The sequence below is a fragment of the Euprymna scolopes genome, chromosome 27 (genome assembly GCF_053919585.1).
Source record: "Euprymna scolopes isolate OS-2025 chromosome 27, ASM5391958v1, whole genome shotgun sequence".
Lineage (NCBI taxonomy): Eukaryota > Metazoa > Mollusca > Cephalopoda > Sepiida > Sepiolidae > Euprymna > Euprymna scolopes.
Window position 1 is genome coordinate 43,910,811 of NC_136508.1, and position 9,007 is coordinate 43,919,817.

Genomic DNA, 9,007 nt, shown 5'->3' on the forward strand with positions numbered 1-9,007 from the left:
ATAACATGTATTGCAGGTTAACGTTGTAAAGGGGAATTAGCTCAGATGGTAGAGCGCTCGCTTAGCATGTGAGAGGTACCGGGATCGATACCCGGATTCTCCAGTGTCTATTTTAGTTTAAGATTGCAATTATTGTCTAGAATGCCCGCAATATTACAGAAAGAAAACTAAAAATAAAAAATACGTCTAATGCGCGTACACTTGACGAAACGAATATATATTATTTGTTTGTTTGTTAATTTTTCGGTTTATTTCGGTAACTGCGTTATAGTGGAAAAATGTGTCCTACCATTCAACCGATATAATATTTTGAACTCGTTTTTTTTCATCTTTATTTTTATTTATTTATTTATTTCTTGCAAATAATAATTAAGTCACCGTTAATTTAGGCCCGAAACCTACTCGAGGACAAGTATTAATAGTTTTTGTATGCCAGAACTATCACCTTGTGGACTGGACTGCAGATAATGTTTGGTTCTGGGTAGAGTTTTTAATATATAAGGGGACAACTCAACAAGAATTTGTTAACATTGACTTTGAAAATCACCATACTGTAGTCAGCTTTTCCACGTGTATAGAAGATAACATCACGTTTTATGACGTCATCTATTAAAACAACAAAACCTCGTGATAATCCTACACACTGAATAAGAAATTTATTAATCTATTTTATCGAAAACTCTGCCGTAATAAAAATCTTTTTAATTTCATTTTTTGCTGTTGTTTATCGTTTTGTTTTTTGAGGGAGATATTCAAATTTATTCCATTTTTGAGGATGTGTGCTCTTTTAAAAACAAAATCTCCCTCAGTATTTTTTTTTACATGGAGGTCACCACTTATCAAGGTCCAGAAGCCACTCGGGGATAAGGGTTATTGTGTGTACAGTAATCAATGGGACAGTATCGTAGTAATGGAACACATACATCAAGTCAAGTCTGTTGCCAAGGTCGGTGGGAAAATGGTGGGATCCTTCTACCGCTCCAGAAGATTTCTCACTACTGATGCAATTCTCTATCTATATAAAAGCCAAGTACGTCCAAGGATGGAGTACTGCTACCACATCTGGGCAGGAGCTGCTAAAAACAGCCTATCCTGCCTTGACAGAGTACAAAATAGACTTCGTGGCTTAGTGGGGGATGCCCTTTTCTCTACCCTGCAACCTCTCTCCCACAGAAGAGACGTTGCGAGCCTATCCTAGTTTTATCGTTATTTCCATGGCAGGTGCTCGTCTGAACTCCAATCTCTGGTCCCCCCTCGCCCATCTTTCACGAAAAACACCCGTCTAGCTGAATCCACTGTGAAAAATTTCCCCCACTCTTTATCTGTGCCTAAATCAAAACGTGGATTCCATGAACAAAGCTTCTTTCTTAGAACTGCACGCCTGTGGAACTCTGTTCCGTCTGCCTGCTTCCCACCTGACTACAACTTGATGTCTTCAAGTCCAACGTTAGCAAATTCCTAATGAACCACCCCCTTAAGGAAACACTTCATCAAATCTCCACACTAACGTACTGTACTTGCAATAACCCTTATCCCTGAGTGGCTTCCGGGCCTTGATAAGTGGTGACCACCGACGTAAAAAAAAAAAAATTGCCAAAACTGGTGGGAACGAAGCCGCTGCTCAGCTATTTTGGATTCAACAGATTGAGCATATAGCTCTCTTTCATTTTTTATTACTCTTTTACAGTGGTTGCTGGCGATCCTGAAAGCAGCTTTAGTCTCAGGGCATCTATTAGGTTGGTAGCTATGGAAAAAGTGATTTCTGTGCGCGATGGTAGCAGCACATTCAGGGGAGAACCAAGGCTGGCTGTTAGGTTTTCTTTAATTTTCTATTTTGTAGGCATTATCAAGATGTTACCCCCTTAAAGAAATAGAGGGGAATTAGCTCAGATGGTAGAGCGCTCGCTTAGCATGTGAGAGGTACCGGGATCGATACCCGGATTCTCCATCTGTTTTTTGTGTGTGTATAATTTTTTAGGCTTATTTTACTTTGCCCCCGAAATGACTTTTAAACGATACCCTCCCCAATGTTAAGAATTGCTTTCGAAATAATAACGTTATTATTTCAGCGCGGTACCAAAAATACATAAGTACCGTGTTTTCTTTTTTGTTGTTTCATAATAACACAAGAATTGTTTAAACTAAATTAATTCTTCTCAATAAAATAATTATTTTGTTTGATAATGCGTAAGAGCTTTTTTAAAATTTTTGTTTTGTAATGATAACATAAAGTTTTTTTAAAATAACACAAAAAGTGTTAACTTAAAACTAAAGTATTTTTTAAAATAAATACATGGTTTCGTTTTTCGTGTCTTGACTCCGTGATCAAGTTTATTTTTTTAAACAAGAGTTAAAAATAATTTTTCAAAATATTATGGGGGTGCGTAGTCGCCTTTAAAAGCAATATCTCCTTCAAGAACGGCCATAAAATGTGTTTTCAATCCATATTTATTCAATAAGGGCACAGTTTTCCGGGTACGAGTTTTTAGGGTACGGGTTTTCCGGGTACGAGTTTTCCGGAGACGAGTTTTCCGGAGACGAGTTTTCCGGAGACGAGTTTTCCGGACACCTTTAAAACTATATCTACCTCAGTATTTTCTTTAATTTTCTATTTTTGAGCGATTATCGAGACTCCTAAGACGTGATCATCTCATGTCGGACATTTTTGTTCAAAAGTAAAACTCGACTTTACTTTTATTTTTTTTTATAAATAAACTCTTTAAAATAAGTTGAACAATCAAAACCTTACAAAGCTAGGTAGAAAACTAAAGCTCAGAAAAATCAATATAATTCTTTTAAAACAACAGTAAACAAGTAAAAATATTTTAAAAAAATATTATGGGATGTATATTCTCTTTTAAAGACAATATCTTCTTCAAGAACGGCCATAAAATGTGTTTTCAATCGATATTTATTACATAAGGGACCAGTTTTCCTACCTAGCAAAAATTGATGAGTTTTCCGGGTATTAGTTTACCTGGGTACGGATTTTCGGGGAAGATTTTCCGGGGACAAGTTCTCCTAAATTCATTGCTATGCTAAGATCTGAAGTGCATTTTTTTTTTTTTATATAGACAGATATATAACAAATAAATGCTACTAAAAGCCAGACGAGTTACTCTTCTACCTACCTTTATTAGAATTTTTGGCATTTAACTTATTTTAAAGCGTTTATTCAGGTAAAAAAAAACAAGTGGTGTTCAGTGTTATTTGAGAATGAGAAAAAACGATCGACATGAGAAGGTCCCACCCTTGAAATCTCGATAATCTCTAAAAACGAAGCAAAATACTTTGCAGGAACCCACCCAATAAATGTTACCGTGACTTCTCTATCATTAAACGCTTTAAAATAAGTGAAAAACCTATCCAAATAGGTATAACTTATCTTGCCTTTGGTAACATTTATTTATTATATACTCATTTTTTTTTTTATTGTTTTCGTTTTGTTGTCTACAGTAAAAAAATGTCCGGATCCTGTTTAGTCCTCGTAGATCCGCTCGCCTAGGGCTTACCTTCTCCGTGAGAAGAAGTTACGTTATTGTTAATTACCTGAGGATCATTTACCGGGGAATCCAAACAAGGTTGCTCATATAATTTTGTAAACCAGGGTGCACTTTGCCTAGTGGGCTGGCTTTCCCAAATCTCACCTGACATTGTTCCTAACTACCGAACAGATGAGGTAGAGCAACAGCAACATGCCAACCAAAGTTTACCTCGGCAATCAATCCTACACGCACTCCTATTAGCTATTGCTATATCATTGTGAAACAGAAAATGACCATATTTGTATTAGTCGTCCATTGCCTAAATGTGGCAGTTGTACATTATTCTGCGACATCAGCAGGTCAAGTGGAACGGCCTTCAAATTATGTAGGCTACAATAAAGTAGGCTAATAGGTGTGATCGACTTCATAGCTGATATTGTTTATATCACCAGTGTACGTTATGTTTCTGTAATTTCTATGCTAATTTTTATACAATTATACTAAGCTGTCGTATGGCTGCTGTGTATAATAAATAGTAAAATGTATTGGTCACTAGTAGTAGGTATGTGAAAATGCCAAGGCTTTTGCGAGGGTTAAGTGGCATTGGTAACTTGAGTAAGCCGTAATTCTGTGCACTGTGGTATGTGTCATAAATTGGCCCCTACCACCTATATCCGGGGGGTTAACTACACCGCAGGGATACTGATGAGGTAGCACACATGTTTCGCTACATGCTGGTATTTTAATTATTTCCATACGTTCAGTAGAAGTGTAAAAGATTTTGAAGTGAAGTTTTGTGTCATTTAAATCATCATTATTAGACCTGAAGGTAAGTTGTAATAGTTTTAAAACTATATATATTCGTTAATATAGATATTAAACCTTATTTGTGCGAAATATGAAGCCTATATGACTTTACCTTCATTGGTTTTGAGTTTACCTAAAATGTGAAGCCGTTACGAAAATTTTCAAAATTTCACTAACGCCATATCGTTAACCTACGCACTTTGTTTACAAATATTTTCCAACAACGGCAATGACGCCAAACTACGGCTGGCTAAAAAAATTCTTTTAAATTATTAAAATTTATTTCAGCATAATGAACTTTTAGGATTTAAATTTTACTTTCTTTAAACCAAAACATTTCTCCCCGGCAAAATGTATTTTTTTCTATTTTATCATTTTATCGAGCTGCTTTTTTTTTCTTCCATTTTGTTACTTTGCTTTTTTATTCTATGATAAACTAATAAACAAATTTACAATTAAAAAAAATACAAGAGTTATTTTTAAAATTAAAAAAAATAAAACTTTCATGAATATATTTTTATTATGCACATTTTGCAAACTTTAAATTCTAAAAGTTTTAATAATTTAAAAGAAATTTTGGGTTTGTATTACTGTACACATTCGAAAAAGTTGTCAAAAAGCAAATATATAACAAATAAATATTATCAAAGGCAAGATAAGTTACTTTTCTACCAAACTGGATACAGTTTTTGTTTTTATTCAATGTAACATGTTTATTCAGCTCGAAAAACATGCAGTGCTTACCGTTGTATTGGAAAATTCAAAATGGCGGCCACTCTCTCTTAAACACGGTAAGTTTGGGAAAAGGTGTTATAAATAATAAACAAGACAAAATACTATTAAAAAAACACCGAATATATGCCAACTTATGTCACGGTAACATATAATGAGCGAATTTCTAACAGTATTTTGTCTAGTTAATTATTTATAACATCTTTTCTTGAACTTACCGTGTTAAAGAGAGTGTCGGGCGCCATTTTGAATTTTCCAATACATCGATTAACACTGTATTCGAGCTAAATAAAAACACGACAAATATATCCAGTTAGGTAGAAAAGTAACTTATCTTGCCTTTGATAACATTTATTTGTTATATATTTGTTTTTTTGACAACTTTTTCGAAATTTTAATTTATATGCTAAAAGAAATTTTAATAATTTATATGCTAAAAGTTCATGAAAAATGTAAAAAAAAATTATATTTATTGGTGTTTGTATGATGAGAAATAAAAAAAACGGTGCTTCTGCAGTTTATTTTGACATAAAAAATCAGCATTAGCAGTAGACTTCATATGCGGGGATGTAATATTGCCTTAGTAATTGACTACATCTTCCGCCCCAGCATCCCCTTTCACCTCTTAATCTTGTAAATAATTCATTACTAAACTTTCAAAATATATTTTTCTTGTTCTCCATTCAATAAGCTCTCCAGTGATATTTGTCTTTTTGAAATCGGACAAGAAATAAGAAAGCTATGACAAAATAACTGTGAAAAATCTTGATATCGGTCACAACTTTGTTAAGGAAATCCATTGATTCTATTGTCAAAAATTAGCCTCAAATTTCAGCTTTAGAATTGTTGTAACTTTCTTATTATTTGTCCTACAGAGGTGGTTCAAGTATCATTAGAATGCTCTCTGCATACTCTTTCTGCTGAGCTGTTCCATTTTGAGATATGTTAACTTTGAAATTTTCTTTCACGTACCTACTAGTAGCAGTGGGGAATTAGCTCAGATGGTAGAGCGCTCGCTTAGCATGTGAGAGGTACCGGGATCGATGCCCGGATTCTCCAGTTATCTTTATTTATTTTTTTTTTTGTGCAATCTTTTCGTTTCATTTTATTTTATCTATTATACTGAAGTCTTCCATGTAATAGACAAAGTAAATTAAACGGAAAAATTACGCACAAACACACACACAATTAACTGGAGAATCCGGGGATCTGTACCGCCGGCGCCGCGGTAGCTCTAGTAGCTCTCGCATTCTAAGCGAGCGCTCTAATTCCCCTCTACTGCATTACATTTTAGGGACATAGTTTTGAAAGCCGATTTATTATCATTTTTTTTTTTGTAGGTTTTCGATTAGTTTTTGATTGCATTTGAAAGATTTAAGACTAAATTAATTTCCAAAAGTGCCCGGCCCGGATTCTTAGCATGCGAGAGGTACCTGGATCGATTCCCGGATTCTCCAGTAATTTTTTTTTTAGGGAGATTATTTTACTTTATCTATTATACTGAAATCTTCAATATAATAGACAAAGTAAAATAAACCTGAAAAATTCCACACACACACACACACACACACACACACACACACACACAAAATTAACTGGAGAATCCGGTCATCGATCCCGGTGCCGCTCGTATGCTAAGCGAGCGCACTCGCACTACCATTTGAGCTACCCCCCCCTCCAAAATGTACAATACATCTTATTGAGAAATAAAGATAGGGTGACCTTGTTTTGGAAGCCAATTTATTATTTTTTTTTTTTGTAGGTTTTCGACTACTTTTTTGTTGTATTTGAAAGATTTAAGACTAAATTAATTTCCAAAAGAAAAAAAAATGTATTTACACATAAAAAAAAGAGCTATGAAAAGTGTTTTCACGGCGAGCTAATCAATTCAGTTAAATTTTGAAGTTAACTAAATTCATTGTAAAAATCTTTTAAAAGATAAATATAAGTTTTCTGAGTCTATTTCAAAGATAATAAGTAAAGCAAAATCCTAAGATATTGAATTTATAAAACACGCCTTGTTTGTACAAAGAATAGCTTAATTAGCTAAAAAACGAGGAATTCTGTCTTCCGCAAAATCGCAACAAACGGGAGTTTTGTAAACACAGATATACGGACGCCTAAAATTTCCGCCAGCCGAAAGGCTCTTTTAAAATAACGTCCTGTAATTAAAAGGAGGGAGGGGTGCTAGTTTTTTTTCCCAGACATTCATCCGTACATTCCTATCCTGAATGTTTGTATCATTTTTATCATTTTTAAATTTAATTATTTTTTATGTCCCTGTTTTTGAATTAATATTTTTTTTAATCATTGTTCCAAATTATATAAAAAATATGTTTACTGAAAATTTAACATTCATGCAAGCAATGAAAATATTAAAAGTTTACATATAAAATTATGCGAAACCTGTAATTTAAAAAACAATCTACTTTTTGTACAAACATGTTTTTTTTTTCAATTTAATTCAATATCTTAGGATTTTGCTTTACTAGTTATCTTTGGAATAGACCTATATTTATCTTTTAAAGGATTTTTACAATGAATTTATATAACTTCAAAATTCAGCTGAAGTAAGCTCGCCATGAAAACATATTTCGCATTTTTTTTTTCAAGTGTACAAATATTCTTTTTCCTTTTGTAAATTAATTTAGTCTTAAATCTTTCAAATACAATCAAAAAGTAGTCGAAAACCTACAACAAATGATAATAAATGGGCTTTCAAAACTGTCACCCTATTTTTATTTGTTGATAAGATGTATTAAACGCTCTTTATAGGAGTGGGGGAATTAGCTCAGATAGTAATTTTTTTTTGCGTGGAATTTTTTCGGTTTATTTTACTTTATCTATTATACTGAAGTTTTCAGTATAATAGATAAAGTAAAATAAACCGAAAAAATTACACATACACACACACACACACAAAAAAAATAATAAAATAAAATTACTGGAGAATCCGGGCATCGATCCCGGTACCTCTCACATGCTAAGCGAGCGCTCTACCATCTGAGCTAATTCCCCACTGCTGCTGATTGTAGGCAAAAAGTCTCATGGTATTATTAATCGTTTTTTTTTTTTTTTTTTTTTTTTTTAAATAGGTAGTCTATTGCGTTACCTTTTTAAATGTTTACTTCAGCACGAAAATATACGAGAGCAGGATTTAAATCAGCGAAATTTGTAATATGATCTTTAAGTAAACTATTGGTACTGTATTTTATAATTTTCATCTTTATTCTTATATGGAATTCCACCTTATTTTAAAAAAATAAATAAATACAGAAAAAAACCCCCAGAAAAATCTCTATTATGTATCTACTCGTCATAGAACTAAAACATCATATTCCAAAAATCACGTGCATTTAACAAGCGTGTTTTTATATACAGTGATTTCTCTTTTTAATGATTTTTTAAAAGGTTGGTCAATTTTTACGACGTGCCTCACTGCCTCAGCGTATTATAAACATCCCAACCTCCTCATGTTAAGAACGGTTTTCGAAATAAACACATCCAACCTCCTCATGTTAAGAACGGCCTTCGAGTTTTTTTTTTGGGGGGGCGTTTATTCCGAAAGCCGTTCTTAACATGGAGAGGTTGGGGTGCTTATAATACCCTGGGGCACGTCGTAAAAGTTGAACAAAAGATTTAATAGTAAATTTTAGCCATTACAACACTGATTTTGATCATTGGTGTTCGAATTGAGTTGTATCTTTTGTTTTATTAAATGTGGCGGATCAAAAATACAACGTCTCGCTTGGTCGTAAAATTCGATTTGAAATTTTAATTTAAAAACTCTTCAACCTATTTTGTTTTTCTTTAACAAAATAACAAATATGTTAAGACCCCTAAAAGTCGAAATTCCGTGGAGATTCCCGAGCTCGACTTTTTTTTTTTTTAGTTTACACCGTGTAAAATAATATCACGTGACATAAATCTTTCGAGGCCACAAAATTAGGTACCGCTCAAATACACTAGTACCGAAAAAAGAA

At 33.3% G+C, this 9,007-nt stretch overlaps 4 non-coding genes across 4 annotated transcripts; 3 read left to right on the plus strand and 1 right to left on the minus strand.

Annotated features, from left to right (window-relative positions):
* The first annotated feature begins 30 nt into the window (after positions 1-30).
* Trnaa-agc (transfer RNA alanine (anticodon AGC)) lies at positions 31-103 on the plus strand. Its single transcript has one exon. It is a non-coding gene; the product is annotated as a tRNA-Ala (tRNA).
* Positions 104-1,875: 1,772 nt separating this feature from the next.
* Positions 1,876-1,948, plus strand: Trnaa-agc (transfer RNA alanine (anticodon AGC)). The gene has a single exon. It is a non-coding gene; the product is annotated as a tRNA-Ala (tRNA).
* A 4,062-nt stretch (positions 1,949-6,010) lies between these two features.
* Trnaa-agc (transfer RNA alanine (anticodon AGC)) lies at positions 6,011-6,083 on the plus strand. Its single transcript has one exon. It is a non-coding gene; the product is annotated as a tRNA-Ala (tRNA).
* A 1,886-nt stretch (positions 6,084-7,969) lies between these two features.
* Positions 7,970-8,042, minus strand: Trnaa-agc (transfer RNA alanine (anticodon AGC)). Its single transcript has one exon. It is a non-coding gene; the product is annotated as a tRNA-Ala (tRNA).
* Between the last annotated feature and the right edge of the window lie 965 nt (positions 8,043-9,007).